This window comes from Triticum aestivum, chromosome 7D (genome assembly GCF_018294505.1).
Source record: "Triticum aestivum cultivar Chinese Spring chromosome 7D, IWGSC CS RefSeq v2.1, whole genome shotgun sequence".
Lineage (NCBI taxonomy): Eukaryota > Viridiplantae > Streptophyta > Magnoliopsida > Poales > Poaceae > Triticum > Triticum aestivum.
Genome location: NC_057814.1, coordinates 42,790,573 through 42,806,264, shown reverse-complemented (window position 1 = coordinate 42,806,264; position 15,692 = coordinate 42,790,573). Strand labels below are relative to the sequence as shown.

At 46.9% G+C, this 15,692-nt stretch overlaps 1 long non-coding RNA gene across 1 annotated transcript; it reads left to right on the top strand.

Moving 5' to 3' along the window:
- The first annotated feature begins 4,142 nt into the window (after window positions 1-4,142).
- On the top strand, window positions 4,143-6,292 carry LOC123167954 (uncharacterized). Its single transcript, XR_006484152.1, has 3 exons — window positions 4,143-4,283; window positions 4,403-4,654; window positions 4,990-6,292. It is a non-coding gene; the product is annotated as an uncharacterized lncRNA (long non-coding RNA).
- The last annotated feature ends 9,400 nt before the right edge of the window (window positions 6,293-15,692 follow it).

Below are 15,692 nucleotides of genomic sequence, written 5' to 3'. Positions count from 1 at the left end.
TGGTGTTGCGCTGGCATTGCAATTGCATACATACGTACAGCTCGTAGGACTATCGGACAAGTACGTATATGTATCGTCCCTTTGCCGAACTGTACCTAACTCTACGTGCTGATCATATATGCGTCAACTTATGACTTCTGAGTGATTCCGACCATTTTTAGTGTTTTACAGCACTGCTTTCACAGTTTCACTCTTTCAGACATCAACACATGGCAGTTCGCCTGTTGATGATCTGATCTCTGCGTCCGCCTGTTGGAGCAGAGGAAGAAGTTGCGAGAACCCAGGTCCAGCACCTTGCTCTCTGGGTCCAGAGCTGCACCCATGCCCAACTCAGTATCTTATCGTCAGTGATCGATGCAGCTCGAAGTTGGACTGGAGAACTAATCAATCGAACAATGGAATACATCACGGACGGCTTGCTAGGTATACGTACCATCGAGGGCGTACTTGAAGTTGAAGAGGTGCAGTTCAAACCGCGCGGCCGCGTATGTGGCGCCGTCATCGGCGGGAGCGGTGGCCGGTGGCCTGCACCCCTCGCCGGCATAGGCAGCGACAGTGGCACGCGCGAGGTCGGCCACGGTGGCTTCGGCACCCAGCAGCACATGCACCGGCCACAGGCTCCGCTCCACGATGCTGCCACCCGGTGGCCCAGCAGTGCCTCTGCCGCGGCTGGCACGTGCACGGAGCTCCTCATGGCTGGGCTGTTGGAACCGCTCGCTCACACGGATGGAGAAGCACACAGTATACTGGAGTTTCATCCGGCTTCACAGCCCCGTTACTTTTCCTTTCCCAGAGCACCCGCTCACCCCATAGGCAGCAGTACAAGGAGATTTAAATCCCAAGCGCACTCACGCACGGGCGTTGGCCACTCCTACTGAACCGCATGCACGATCTGCATGCACGCGCTTGCGCACGACGCGCACTGCGCGGCTGCTCCAACATATAGCCACGACCCAGCCTATCTACCGTGGCGACTACGCCACACACACACGCCACGCACGCACACACGCGTTACCCCCATAAACGCGCACTTTGCCACGGCTTCCGCTGCGTCCTGCCGTCCCGCGCGCACCCGACGCGTCCGACGAGCCCGACGCACTAGTGTGTCCCGCGCGTCCCGCACGCATCGAGGCGCCCGACGAGCCGGACCACACCACGCGACGTGGCTTATTCCAACATGGGCCGGCCGGGACGGAGAAAGAAATCAATCAAGAATTCAAGAAAGATATCGACGGTGCGTCCGTATGTGGCTTCGAAAGGAGCAAGAGACAAGCTGTTGTCTGACTGACTGATGTTCGCACTGACACTGAAACCTATACTTGTTCGCCACCACAGTACAATCGCGGCCGCGGGGCTGATCTCGTCAGCCCACCTCTTGAGATTTGCTTCAGTCTGGAGAGATTAATCTGAGCTGGTCTTGTTGGAAGTCATCAACACAACTGCCAGCATGTTTCATGCGCATTAATTAATTACTTAGGTACATTCTCGTAATGAAGCCTCACGTACATTGTCAGTTTGTTGTGGAGGAGTTTGTTGTGGCTTCAATTTCACCTACTGCACCTACCCGTAATGAAGCCTCACGTACATTGTCAGTTTAGGATCAAATATGACCTGTGAGGTGAAGCAAGACCCGTGCTCTGATTCCCAGTGTCTCCTATTCCCTACTACTAATCTATTGCATCCTCTTTCTATCTCGTCTCATCTAGATTTATACTAGTACTACCATTGGCCTGTCCCATCCATGAATGTTTGATTTGATAGCTATAAAAGTGTGTGTCGCCTAACAGACCATGATTCTTCTCGGGTGAAGATGGACGAGTAATATATATGCACCCACATGCACAATTAATAAGCAATTAATTTGCATGATTGAATGTTGTGCAGCACATGCTAGCAGATAGCACATTGATTCCAGGTCAAGTATCTCGTGGAAACCAACGAAATTTTTGAAAGTGCACATCAGTTCGGTAAGACCATGGTTAGTTGTATAGCCAACTGCTAGCTATATCAGAAAAGACTTTCGCCCTGCCTTATATAAAGCAACCATCAACAGCATCCAGTACAAACGCATGTCCCCACAATACACGCATACACACACCCAAGGCAGGATTGATAGCCGCTGAGTGCAGCAACACCATTCCTAGCACTGCAAGAGCAGCCGGGGGCTACAACCATGAACACGCCACCAAAAAGAAGTGAAGCCGCATATGATGATCCGTGGTCCTGAAGCGGCGTCTTCAGGAAGGGGACGACACCGGAGCGCCGCCACCGCTCGATCCGAGGATCGGAGTTTCCCCTGAAGAAACACGACGGGCAATGAGAGCCGTGCCAACGACTTCAAGAAGGGAAAGAGCTTCGCCGCGGCCGGTCCATCCGAAGATAGAGTAGGTTTTTACCTCGGCCACCACTCACCGCCACCGAACGCCACACCCCGGCTACCACGCCGCCCACACGGCCGTGGCAACCGGGCAGCACCAAGCCACACGCTCTGCCCATGAGCACCGTGGAACCACCACGAGGGCCGCCGCCCCGGCATCCAAGACCTTGAAACCACCTCACTCGCGATCCGCCGCTACCCTAGCCAAAGATATGAGTGGAAAGGACCCGCATTTCCCACCCCTGGGTTGTCCCCAGTGTCGAGACCCAATAGGCCAGCCAAAACTGGCCTCCATCCACCCATCCTCGGCACCGAACGCGAGACGAGCTTGATCCTACTTCCAGGCACGAGATGAGTATGGTCTTGCTTTCGGGCGCGAGAAGAGCTTGGTCCAGCTGCTGGGCGCGAGACAAGGTCAGTCATGCTGCCGGGCGCAAGACAAGCTCGGTCCTGCTACCGGATGCGAGACGAGTGATGGACCGCGGTTGGGGCGAGGGCCAACCATCGACAAAGATAGCGGCCGAATGCCAAGGATATGGATCTTATGTCGAACCGAGCCACCTACAAACGAGCCGGCGCCTGAAATCCAGTCGCCCCCGCAGGTGCCGTGATGCTAGCACGGCGAATGCAAGCCACCACTCCCAGAGGGCCGAGCCGCCTCACCGCCGCCACCCACAGCTGAAGCGGCAGCCGCTCCGTGCCGGTGCCCCAACCCGCGTCGCCCGCTGGAAAACGCCAGATCCGTCGCCACACACCGTCACCACCGCCACCAAGGTCGCCTGCCTACCTCCACCAGCCACAACAACCACCGGAGCTACTGCGGCAGGTGGCCCGCTCCGCTCACAGCCATCGCCGCAACCTTGAGCTAGGAGCCAGATCCGAGGCTCCAGCACCACGCCATGGCTCCAGGAGGCACGCCCCTCCAGCAAGCAGCCCACCACGCCGCAGAGCCTGCCGCCCGCCGTCGCTGGCTGAAGATCCGCCGCACCCTACCCCAGCGCGGCGTCCCGGCCCACCGAACCTAGCTTGCGCCAAGCCCCCTGCACCATTCGCTGGTTTCAGTTTAACTGCTGGCTACATGCAGCTGCAATGTCATTTGAAGTCATTGTGTAGTCACTCATACAATAAGGTTGGCTTAAAGGTTGTCTATAAGACTACTACACTTTTTTACCTTCTCTCTTTCTCTTTAATTGTATTTATTACGTTTGTCTAGGAATACACATATAGCTAGGCTCTTGCAAGAGAGCCTACTCACATAATTTTTCAGTGTCTTTCTCCTCCATATAGGCAAAAATGCCGTGTAAATGGGCTATAAGCCACTATTGTACTTGTTCTAAGGAACAACTGATATCATAGGTGGGGTCATTGTCAACCACTTAAATCTAATATTGTAGATAAGGACACGGCGATTCGGTGCCCGAGCTCATATGCTCCCGAAATCGTCGGCGTTCCTTCGGGTGTTGGGATCCGAACAATTCGCTCTGACACGGCGCAGAGAAACTCGCGAAAAGGATCAGGCAGGCGGTATACTGTACGCTACAGGGCGCTTCAAGTGGGACCAAACCGTATGTGTGGACGTCGCGCGACGCGCAGCCGTTCTGGCCCGTGGACCAGATCGTTAGCTAATGTGGTGAGCCATGAACGGGAATGCTGTACAAAACGTTTGTAGAAACATGTGCCGTTAAAAGTAGAATCATGTACCGCACGTGTGCCTTTTTTTATTGGAGGATGCGTGGCGGTCGTTCTGGAAAACCCGACCTTGACCAGAGTGCATCCCCTCGCACCACTACCTGGCATCTCCCGGAGCTGAAATTGCAAGGGTTATCGGCGGCGGCGGCGGCTACAACGCGGGGGCTGATTGCTGATGGAAGATGCAGGCTTGAGTTCTTGCTGGACGCGGTGGACCGTAAGTGTTGCTGTCTTCCGTGGAGTTCTGGCCGATTCACCGTTCTATTTCTCTGCGAGCATACCGTACGAGAAAGCTGATTCCAGCACTGGTCGTCGGCCATGATTTCTTGTTTTTAGGTTCCCTCTCAGTGAGGAGTTCGAGGACAGTCTTGAAATCCAGATCCGGTACCTTTGGCGTTGTTGACGACAGACCAAGCTAACCCTGCGGTTCAGGCGGACTCGAATATTGGATCTGGATGCGGGCAGCAAATTGGCGGCGGTGGTACTGAGAGGGCGAACTGCAGCGAGCGGCGTCGTCGAGGGGCTTCACCGACATCATCCGCAGTTAACGTACAGGGTCAACCCTCATGCCCCTGGTTGGACTAAGAGGTATGACATCTGAATCTGTTGCGTCAACTAGCTGTACAATTTTTCAGAAATGGTTCATGCTGATTTGCTAGGCACTGCTTACAATGTTGTAGTCGTGTAGTGCGCTCGTGCAAACTAAATATGTTGTAGGTAGCTGCACACTGTCAGTAGGGATTTTGTTGATTGCTATATGTTTGCTATGCACTATCTCGCTCCGAACCTGTGTACTACTCTTCCCCTTCCCTCATTTGACAACCTGTAGTCCTAACTTGCGGTTGGCCAGGTAGTTGTTTGTGGATTTAGGTTGGCCGCCGCCGTTGATTCCTGCCACCATTGATTCCTGCGTCGTTTCTCAGATTTCCCCATCAGAAGGAGTTGACCAAACAGCCTGGAACATCCAGATCCAGTGCCCCTAGTCCTGTTGCCACCGCACGAGGCGAAGCCGACAGGTGCTGGAGGATTCGAACTGCGCGTCTGGCTGTGTGCAAGAGGTTGGTGGCCGCAGCCAGTGAAGAATGCTTCCCCGGCTCAGTCCGCACAATCCACATTAAAGGTTAACCCGGAGGCACCATGATGGACTAAAAGGTGATTTCCTCACTTACATTTTCGTCTGAACCGCCATGACGTTATGATACAGTAGATTGCAGCTAAGCAGACATGGTGCTATTTTACAAATTGCTTCAGATACTGGCATCCTGCTAGGGTGCTATTTTTGCTTGTATCCCTACAGATCCAGCAGTTGTTGGCATAGCAAATGTATATGTTGGTGCATGTGGCAACTGATTTGATTCGCAACAGCAAGTCAGGAACCACCTGAGCGGCTTGGTTGGCTTGCTGAACACCGGCTAGCGCCTGTGCCCTGCGGTCTGAACCGAAGTGAGCATACGAACATACAAATCCTGGAACTTCAAGAAAGGGCATCTGCGGGACTGGTGGAACAAGAAAGCCAAATCAGAAATCTGTGGGGGAGATCAACATGACTTGAAATAAATTAGTAGAACATGTATCCACGCTTCTCCCGCTTCCGAGCTATATTTGTCACCAGCTCATGGCTACCGAAAAGGCATGATGTGAAAGGAAGAACTAGTTTTAGGAGAATTTAAGTTGGGTCTTTAGAAAACCAGTTTTAGGAGAAACTTTAGGAAAACTAGTTTTAGTTGTTTTTTTGTTATGCAATTCTTTGTTTGGATCAAGAAACCACTTTTACAAAACTCTATTTGGGTTAAATCCTTCAAAGAACCACTTTATTAGACGCCTGACCCTCGCTCCAGTGTATGGGCATCGGCATGGTTCTGTCTGCCGTGGTCATGCACATCGCTGAGAGCTGCAGCGGCGCCTCCATGTCTTGGAGCATCGTGTCGCTGCTGTTGGTGTTCTAGCTAGTGCCACGAGCTGGGGCGTTGTGCCTCTCAGAAGGCGTTCAATCAGCTGAGCCAGATGGCGTTCCGGTACAAATTGTTCATGTAGAACATGCCCAGCGTTGCCAGCTCGCTACTGTTCTGCAGCCAGGCACTGTCAAAACTACCAAAGCGGGCTCCTGTGCACTTGAGGAGGGTCAGGTGGACCAAACTGGCTTGGTTTACTTGTATTTTGGTTTATCTTCTTTTGCTTTGTAATCCGAACAAAAAACTCTGAATATATAGTTTCTTTGACACAGATATTGACAGTGGAGTCATGGAGACATGTTGGAAGAAATGATATATGTCCCTCTGTTAATGATATGGTTGTAAATTACTGTATGTGATTTCTAATTTTAGAATGTTGAGTAGACTGTTGTAGATTAATAAATTTTATGGAACTTCTTAAATTTTGTACGTTTGGTAGTGTTTTTGAATCGGCAGGCCTGATAAGGTTTTCTGAGTGGTGACAACACGTGTCCCTTTGTTATGAGTGTACCCGTGGTGTGCAGCTTGTTGGGGTGCGCCATGGATTTCAAAATTTGAAACTGCTCAGAGATTAAATGCAGCATACAAATCAATCGCGCTTGTAAAATTCGTTCAGCCGTGATATGGCAGTTGCCCATGAGATAGGCGTTGGCTAAATCTGCAACCAAATTGGTCAAACACTGACGATGTGTCCACCACCATGGCCGGTAACACTCGTGCTCGGCCACACTGTCACACAATTGTTTTGCATTAAGTCCTGCAGCGAACTATGAGAATGAGGATTCTATGTCTGCTAACCAAGCACATTCTCGCCCAGCGATGTTGCATGTGTTGTAGGCTTATCTTCGGCTACATATATTTGCGGCTCATCCGAGCACATGTTCCTACTCGTGCACTTTTGCACTGAACGTCACCTTGATCCTATTTTTTTTTTAGAAAAGGATGATCCCCGGCCTCTGCATCTGGACGATGCATGCAGCCATATTATTAATTATTCACAAAAACCATACAAGGTGATACATCAATAAGCCTGAAGTCATCATCTTGGCAACACCGTTGCTACTCCTATCCCCTTGATGAAGGCGTGCCGAATGTCCGGGCCTAATACCAAACAGGCATCTCACCAAAGCCTAACATCTAAAGCTGGGTATCCCTTCAAAGCCACTACCTGGATTGGGTCCCACACCGGTCTGGCACACTCCCAGTGAGCACCGCACGCTGCAAGGGCCGTCACCTCCATCATCCCTCGGTCCATCCTCAGAGCAAAACTGAAGCACCGACCTTGCCAGACCTCTCTGCCATCAACGCCACCATGACGCCAGAGAGCTTCCTCCTCCTGCGCGAGTCCACCTCCGCGCATCAGACGCCGAGTCTCCACAGCGCCGCGCCGCCGAGATCTGCCATCACCTTGATCCTATTGGTACTCGAGAACGATGGTGATCCTCGGCTGACTACGGATGTGTGATAATAGAAGATAGAAGAAAATCAGGAACGAAGTCAACTATTGTGCTTTTAGATTGGTGTTGCCACATTGCATCTTTGTGGGTGGATCTCACTTGATAAGAGGAAAGAACCGGTCGTATTGGATGTTTTTCCGACATTACATGAGCCATAGCCCTCCGTTGGCTTTGACTAGTCCTTGAGAGCTCATGATCAACGGCCTTGCCGCTCCTCCCTCCCTTGCCATGCCCCATCCTCCTCATAACCTTACACATGTAAGTAATGGAGTTCCATTTGATGATTGTTTTTCCCACTCAAACGATAATACTGCAGCATCTCAATTGATCTCCTCTTAGTCTTCAAATTTTACCCATATTTATAAATGTTGCCGCCGAGACCAGGGATAATTGGGTCGCTAAATATCCGTAGCCAGTTTGTGATGAAGTTATTTGTGCCGTTCCTAGAAAAATTAGACATCCATGAAACATTGAGCCATGCAGACATTGTATATTCCATTGACATATATGTTTGCTTCAAGTTGGCTAGATGAATGAACACTTAGGCTATTCTAACATGTTTATGTCCAATTTCGTTAGACCCTAGCGGAGTGGGGATTCTGATTACTGATTAGCCGGTTTAGCTCGATGAAGTGGAATATTATCATGTCTTATACATGTTACTTCAGGATATATTTTATACACCTTTTATCGGTTCCTGTTCACTTCAAATCATAGGATTGTGTCTTGAGCATAACTCTCTCTCTCTCTCTCTCTCTCTGAATGTTTAAATTAAAAACGATACCACTAGATGACTCACCATGTAAAGCACTTAAAATAGCATTCTAACTTTGTACTACTAAATGAACATTACTGAGTGGTAGGAGAAGTGGATTCTCTTCCAAAGAACAATGAATCATTGATGTCTTCTATCACATAGAGTGTTGAACTGAAGCGCGCCATAGAAAATATACTAAAAGTGTTGGATTTGGTCCCATCATCATGGGAAAAGTATGCATTTCGATAAATCCAGGAGATGACTACAAAAGAAGTGATAAAATCATAGTCGTGGAATGTTAGAGTGAGCCTATTCTGAACTACAGAGGAACCTCTGGTTGGTTTTGAATTGACTTTGCAAACCCATTATCTCAATATTGGAGGACACCATGATAAGCATATGCAGAAACGACAAATACTTGATATCATATTTTCATGAAGAACAGACACATGAATTGGGCATACCTAGCAAGCCACATTTAATCAAGTCGAACAAAGAGGTTGGTTAGAAGTCCAAGGCCATAGTATTCACGTGTCACACAATTAGCATTGGCAGTTCAGGGCCTTTTGCAGGTTTCGTGTTGGTGAGGGTGAATTTGAGTTTGTGAGGCACATAACTAAGGCTTGGTCCACAACAATCGATAGTCGTTGTGAAAGGCGCCGAGAGATAGCACAAGAGGCCAACATCGATATTTGACCATAAGCAGTTCCTTCAGCAAAACCTGCACCCGAGAGGATGTTGATTTTTTATGATAATGTTGCAAACGATTAACATAAACGATCATAAATGAAGCATCTTCTTAGCTACATAACGGACTGTTGTTTGGAAAACCCATCGGTGCGGCGCACAGTACAAATCATGTCTACGGAGACCCAGCAAATCAAAGAGCAAAAAACATGTGTGAAACAAGTGTCTATTATTCCACCAAGTATTGCCTATCGACGGAAACAATGTATTAGCAGTGGTTGTTCTATCTAGTGTGTTGCCCAGATTCTTTTGACGGAAAACATGTATTTCATGTGAACGTTCTATCTAATGTTCCATGTAATATTGACTTTTGACAGTCAACTTGTCTTTAGTTAGTGCGTCATCCAATGGAAGTCAACCTCACACAGGATCCAGATGCTGGGCTAAACTAATCTAGTATCACATACCACGACGAGTTGTTCGCCATGACAACTCAATTTTGCACACCAGTGTATTATCATAGACAAAAGACTAGCCAACTAACCTGTAGATGACGTGGAATCTGAACCCGAATTTAATGAACTCGGTATTATCATGTATAAACAAAAAATATGTTTCTTATTCTTACACTAATGACGCACCTATCAATATCAAACATATTGTACCAATTATAACAGTGTCTGGGTGGGACACTCTAATATTATGGAAATTTTAACATGAAGATATTTATATAATCACAAAAGGGGTGCTACATCTAAACTTGATGTTTCTTTGATTACCCGTACATGGCTAGGAAAAGTAATGAGTCAATGGAGCACTAGCCCGTCTTTCTTGGGTCGATTGACATATTGCGATGCTATGACTTGTATTCTTGGGTGCGCAGGTTCAACTCCATAAGATTTGATGCTTATCTGGCCAGGGGAATTTTTTTCCTCTTTATGGTGCCTTCTATTCCTTGAAGCTCTTCGTATTTTCCATTATTTCTAATTGTGTCTAGATAGGCCCCTGGATCCACAGTTTTTGGATTTTCGTTTGCAGCTTGCTGATATAGATTTGGTTGAAGATGAAGAAATATTTAGACGCACATCATTGTCTGCACAGAGGGTTGAAAGGTTGGTGGGGCGAGATGTACAGTTGTTTGTACTTTCGGTGCTTTTTTTAGTCCTTCTTTGTTGCACCAATTGTATAATACCAGTAGATGCCAAGGCCATAGCACACAAGTACTCCCTCTGTAAGAGTGTATAGAACACTAGAAAGTCTTCTAAACGCTCTTATATCTCCTTATAGAGGGAGTAATCTATATTCACCAATGACATGTTCAGCTTCAATCATCCAAGATACCCCTGCTAGATGCACGACATGAATGTTTTGAATTGATCATTTGTTACATGTTTCAATTAATTAGCTAGCTTGCACACATAAAATGTGCCGATGTCCGATTTAAGTAACTCATTTGACGGAGCATGTGCTAGTTAACCAGGTACTAATTAAAACTAATGAGTTTATTGTTAGACGAGATAGGAGCGGGGTACTTAGTGTTGAGCACATCTCTTGCTCGGTCTATCGATGGGTGATTCAACTACGATATCGCACAAAATACAACAACTACATGAATTTTGTACATTTAAACTCTAGAAGAAAATTTCAAATAGATGAAACAGATGGGGATTATGTGTCCTTAGTAGTTAGTTACGTTCATTATCTAAGCAGACTAATAAACCCCATCTATTTCAAAGATCTCCTGACGCTCTAGGTCTCAGAAGATGGATTGCAAGCCCCCTCCAATAGAAAACGGAGTGCCACCTGAGCAACACACTACTGGAATTAGCTTATTTGTCGTCAGCCAATTCTTTGCCGTCTGCTGGCTGACAACAAAGAAGGTCTTTGCCATCCGCTTACATAAAATGGACGGCAAAAAACTGGCTGATGGCAAAGAAGGTCTTTGCCATTAGCCAATTCTCTGCCATCCGCTAGCAGACGGCAAAGATTGCAGACGACAAAGATAGAGGTGGCCCCAACTAACGAGCTGATTAAAAAAAACTTAACGGCCCCCCTCTTTGCCGCTGCTAGCAGACGACAAAGACAAGAAAAGCGGACGGCAAAGGTGGGCGGACGACAAAGAACTAACCTAAATAACGGCCGATCCCCACCCCGCCCCTCCATCTCTCTGTTTCTCTCCCTCTCTCCTCCCCGACGAACACAGCCACCACCGCCGCCGCCCCACCACCCGCCGCCGCTTGCCCCGTCGCCCCACCACCCCGCCGCCTCACCCACCCGACGCCCCGGTCGTCGCCCCACCACCCCGCCGCCCCGGCGGCCCGGCGCCCCACCACGTCGCCGCCCGACCGCCCCACCGCCCCGGCGCCACCGCGGCCCCATCGCCCCGCCTTCCTGCCGGCTCGGGGCCGCCGCTCACGGCCCCTCCCCCCTGATGAGCTCCACCGCCCCGGCCGGAGCCCTGCGGCCCCCTCGCCACCGCCACCCTGCCGCTGCGAAGCCCTGACCCCCGTCGCCTCCGGTGAGTTATTTTTTTGTTTTTTCTTTTTTGTTGTTGTTTAATTGTTAGTGTTAGGTTTAGTGCTAGATATGTGTTAGTGTTAGATTTAGTGCATGGGTTTTAGATAATTAGTCATATAATTAAAAGAAGTAGAAAAAAGATGAAAAAGGAAGAAGAAGAAAAGAAGAATATGTAGAAGAAGAAGAAGAAGAAGAAGAAGAAGAAGAAGAAAAGAAGAATATGTAGAAGGTGCTCTTTGGCCTTCCAGAGGCCGACGGGGTCATATATTTGTGAATTATGAGTTAGGTCGTATATTTTTCGATTTTGTTATGCAAAACATCATACATATTTGTGTTGATCAGGTGGATTCAAATGTGCAGTTGTTTCGTCGTTGCGAGGGTGTGGTGTTTGACGACCTCCCCGTGCGTTCGACGAGCTCCGCCCCTGCGTTCGTTGGTGAGCACAAATGACATCTCCTCCTCCCCCCTTCATTTGCTCCGTTCTGGTCTTCGTGCCGATGAAACTTGCTAGCTATAGGTGTCAATCATCAGTATGCGTTTCCACTACGCGTCTGCCGTTCGAAAGGGTTACATCTAAAAATATGCATGCATTTGCATATTTATAACCATGATTATTTTGAATTGTCCAACGCTATCCATGGACAGCCCGAGTATGTGTAGATTGGGTTCGTTTTCCCATATGCTTTGCTCCGGATCCGACACATAAATTTCGTCAGTGCCTGCCCTGTTGTTCTCCGGGTACACATCCTCTCTGTTTATTGCAGAGATGTGTATCAGGAGAACAGCGGGGTGGTGCTGCCGAAATTTTGCGTCGGATCTGGAGCATAGCATTGAAAAATGAACCCAATCTACACATACTCGGGTGGGATTAGGACCTATCATTACCTATTAGAGTGTAGTTGCATGGACGTAATAAAATTGACAAACTAGATCAACTGATGAATATATACATGGTGAATTATATATATATATATATATATATATATATATATATATATATATATATATATATATATATTTGTGTGGCCAGTAGCTCTGAAAGTCAAGATGAGTGATCGTGCGTGGATGTACACCGGTCACACTGGTCAGAACAAATGGAGCACCGAATGGTTCACAAAAACCAAGGGGTTTGTGCAAGCCGATTTTGCAAATGGCCAGAGGAAAACCTGGTGCCCCTGTTTCCGGTGCGACAATTGAGAAAAGAGGACAGAGGCTGAATTTTCCTACAGCGGCGGACGGCAAAGCCTTGGTGGGTAGTGACGTCCAACTGACGTCATTCGGCCGACGGCAAAGGCCTGATGCTCTTTGCCGTCAGCCGCGGACGGCAAATACTGCCGTTAGCCACCTAACGGACTAACAGCGAATTTATTGCCGTCGGCTTTCTTTGCCGTCAGCCGCTGATGGCAAAGAAGGTCTTTACCGATCCTTTCTTTGCCGGTGCCTTTTGCCGTCCGCCTTCCATGCCTTTGCCGTCTGCCTTGGCGGACGGCAAATTAGCTGATTCCTGTAGTGACATATTGTGTGCTACAAAGCGTTTACAGAGGATTTCCTTCGTCTGAAGTCTTTCCTTTCTGATGTCTCCTATTCTCAAGCTGGTATATCTCGTTTTTTGCTTGCATCTACTACCTCCATCCTAATTATAACACTTTTTGGACATTTTATGGTCTATATAAGGACTGAAATGAGTGGATAAACACACTAAAACACGTCAATATATGTCTGATTCGAATAAAAGTTAGAACATCTTATAGTACAGAACTGAGAGATAGTTGTTTAGAGTTGAAGTAGGACAAAATGTAGGTGCTGAACCAAATGATTTATCGTGGAGAGAACTCACTCTATGTATGGTGAGTGGTGTATAAATTGTGAACCAAGTTTGTGGGTGCTAGAACATTTATCTCGGATCTATTATGTGTGCATATTTTATGGAACATCTTTTCCATATAGTGTCGTGTTATCTAGCAGTAGAATTTTTTAATTTGTGGAGCATGAATCGTCATCAAACCATAGATATGGCTAAGGATTTCTCCGGTTCTTTGCACGAAAAGATATAAATCCTATATTTGTAGCAGTTTCGAGGCGCTAGTCAGCTTGACCAACCAATCGTTGCAACTAACGAACTGTCGGTGGGAAACTGAAAAATAGCGAGTACTAGGGTGCAAGCTATGGGTGATCCTCACTTGTAACCTAATCAATATTAATTGTATGAGTGTACACATATTCACAAATATGACGATTAATGTTTGTGGGCTGCATGACTTGCTTTATACATCAAACATATACAACTCTATGAGTACATGCAAGCTCAAGGCACACTACTAGAAAAAAAGTCCTTGCTTGATTGATCATCACAGATGGGAAAGGTAAACCGGTACAATTTAGCACCAACAGTCACCTCGGTCCCCACTAGTGGTTTCATCATCAAATGGAACATTGTCATGGAAAGAAACACCACCGTGAGCTAGAATTGCATACGTTATTACCAGTGGCAGTCCATCACTTCTAAGGGGCTCTATACTAGGGCTTCACTAGTTAAATACATGATAAAGATGATAGACATATTAGGCTCGCTAGTGTTGATTATTTGCAATCAAAGATTCCACATCACCTCCCTAGCGTATGAAATCCCTACTTATCCTAATTTTCCTTTAGTTTTCCCTTAGTAACCCCCTAAACCATTTTTCCCGACTATACGACCTCTCATTCCCTTCTTTTCTTCTCATCCACTCTCTCTACGCACCCGATTCGCAAGTGTAGATTCATAATTGCTTGCAAGGAAGAAAATTGATATCTTTAGAAGATCAACCAGTGAAAAAATAGAAGAAAAGTAGCAAAAATTTCGGAAAATCTGCCCGAATCCAAGGAGGGCGCACGCTTTTGTCTAAACTTGACCAAATTTATGCGGGGCACTTGGTGTCGAACACATCTAACGCTCGATCTATTGGTGGGGGACTGCAACTACGTTGACTAGGTAGTCGATATCGCAAATACAATAATGACGTGAATTTTATATAGTTAAACTCTAGAAGGAAAATGCAAAGAGATGAAACAGATGCAGAATTGTGTTTCCTTAGTACGTAGATTCATTCATTTTAAAGAGATTAAATTATATCTTCAAAGATCTCACAGTGCTCTAAACCACAGAAGATGGAACGGTAGCCTCCGTTGTTAGAAAACGAAGTGGCATCGGAGCAACATCGAATGTGTTACACTGCTTCCGCTTGCTTCAAAGCCTTTCTTTTCGGATGTCTCCTATTCTCAAACTGATCTCTATCTTTGTTTTCTTGAATTCTAGTTGCTAACATTTGATGTCGTACGAAAGGTAGGTGCTGATCACAATGGTTCGTCATGGATAGAACGCATTCAATGTATGGTCGGTGGTATTTAAATTGTGTGCCAAGCATGTTGCTGCTAGAACATCTATCTTGGATCAATTCGTTAGAATATCTAACAAACAGATGGTAGAGAAACTAAATAACAATAAGTACTATGGGATGCAAGATATGGACGGTCCTCGCTTGTATCACAATTAATGCCAATTAGGTCAGTGTATAAATATTAGATGAACAACAAACAATATAACAATTAATATTTGTGGCTGCATGACTTGCTTTATTTGTGCAACACACATAATCTACTATCTTTATTCAAGCCATACGACTAGAAAAACAATCTTTGTTAATCGATTTCTATGGACAGAAAAAACGAAAATGATATTATTTAGCTCGGCACCCAGGTGCCCATCAGCGGCGTCATCATAAAATGGACCATTTTCAGCAAAAATGGACAACACTGTCAAGCCATAATTCCGCACATTATTACTGTTGACAGTACATTGGCACTAGCATGCTCTATATATAGCACGCCTTTCTTGGTAAAATACACGACACAAACAGGTCTCATATTAGGCCTGCTTGTCCAAAGGATTCCACTTCACCACCTAGTAGCGTGTAAAAACGGTTACTTACCCTAATTGTCACAAGTTTCCCTTAGTCTCTCCCACCCCCTTTTTTCCATCAACGCACCCTCTCAACACCTTTTTCCATTCTCTTCCTATCCACTTTTTCTATGCAGCTGATTCGCAAGGGTAGATCTCACAACCGTTTGCAAGGATGAAAAGTCACATCTTGGGATAGATTACCCGGTGAAAAAGCAGAAAAAAACTCAAGGAAATATATCCGAGTCAAAAGAGGGTGTTTGCTTTAATATAAACTTGTCTTTCAAAATTATGCCGAAGCCTTTAGTTCAGCCGCGAA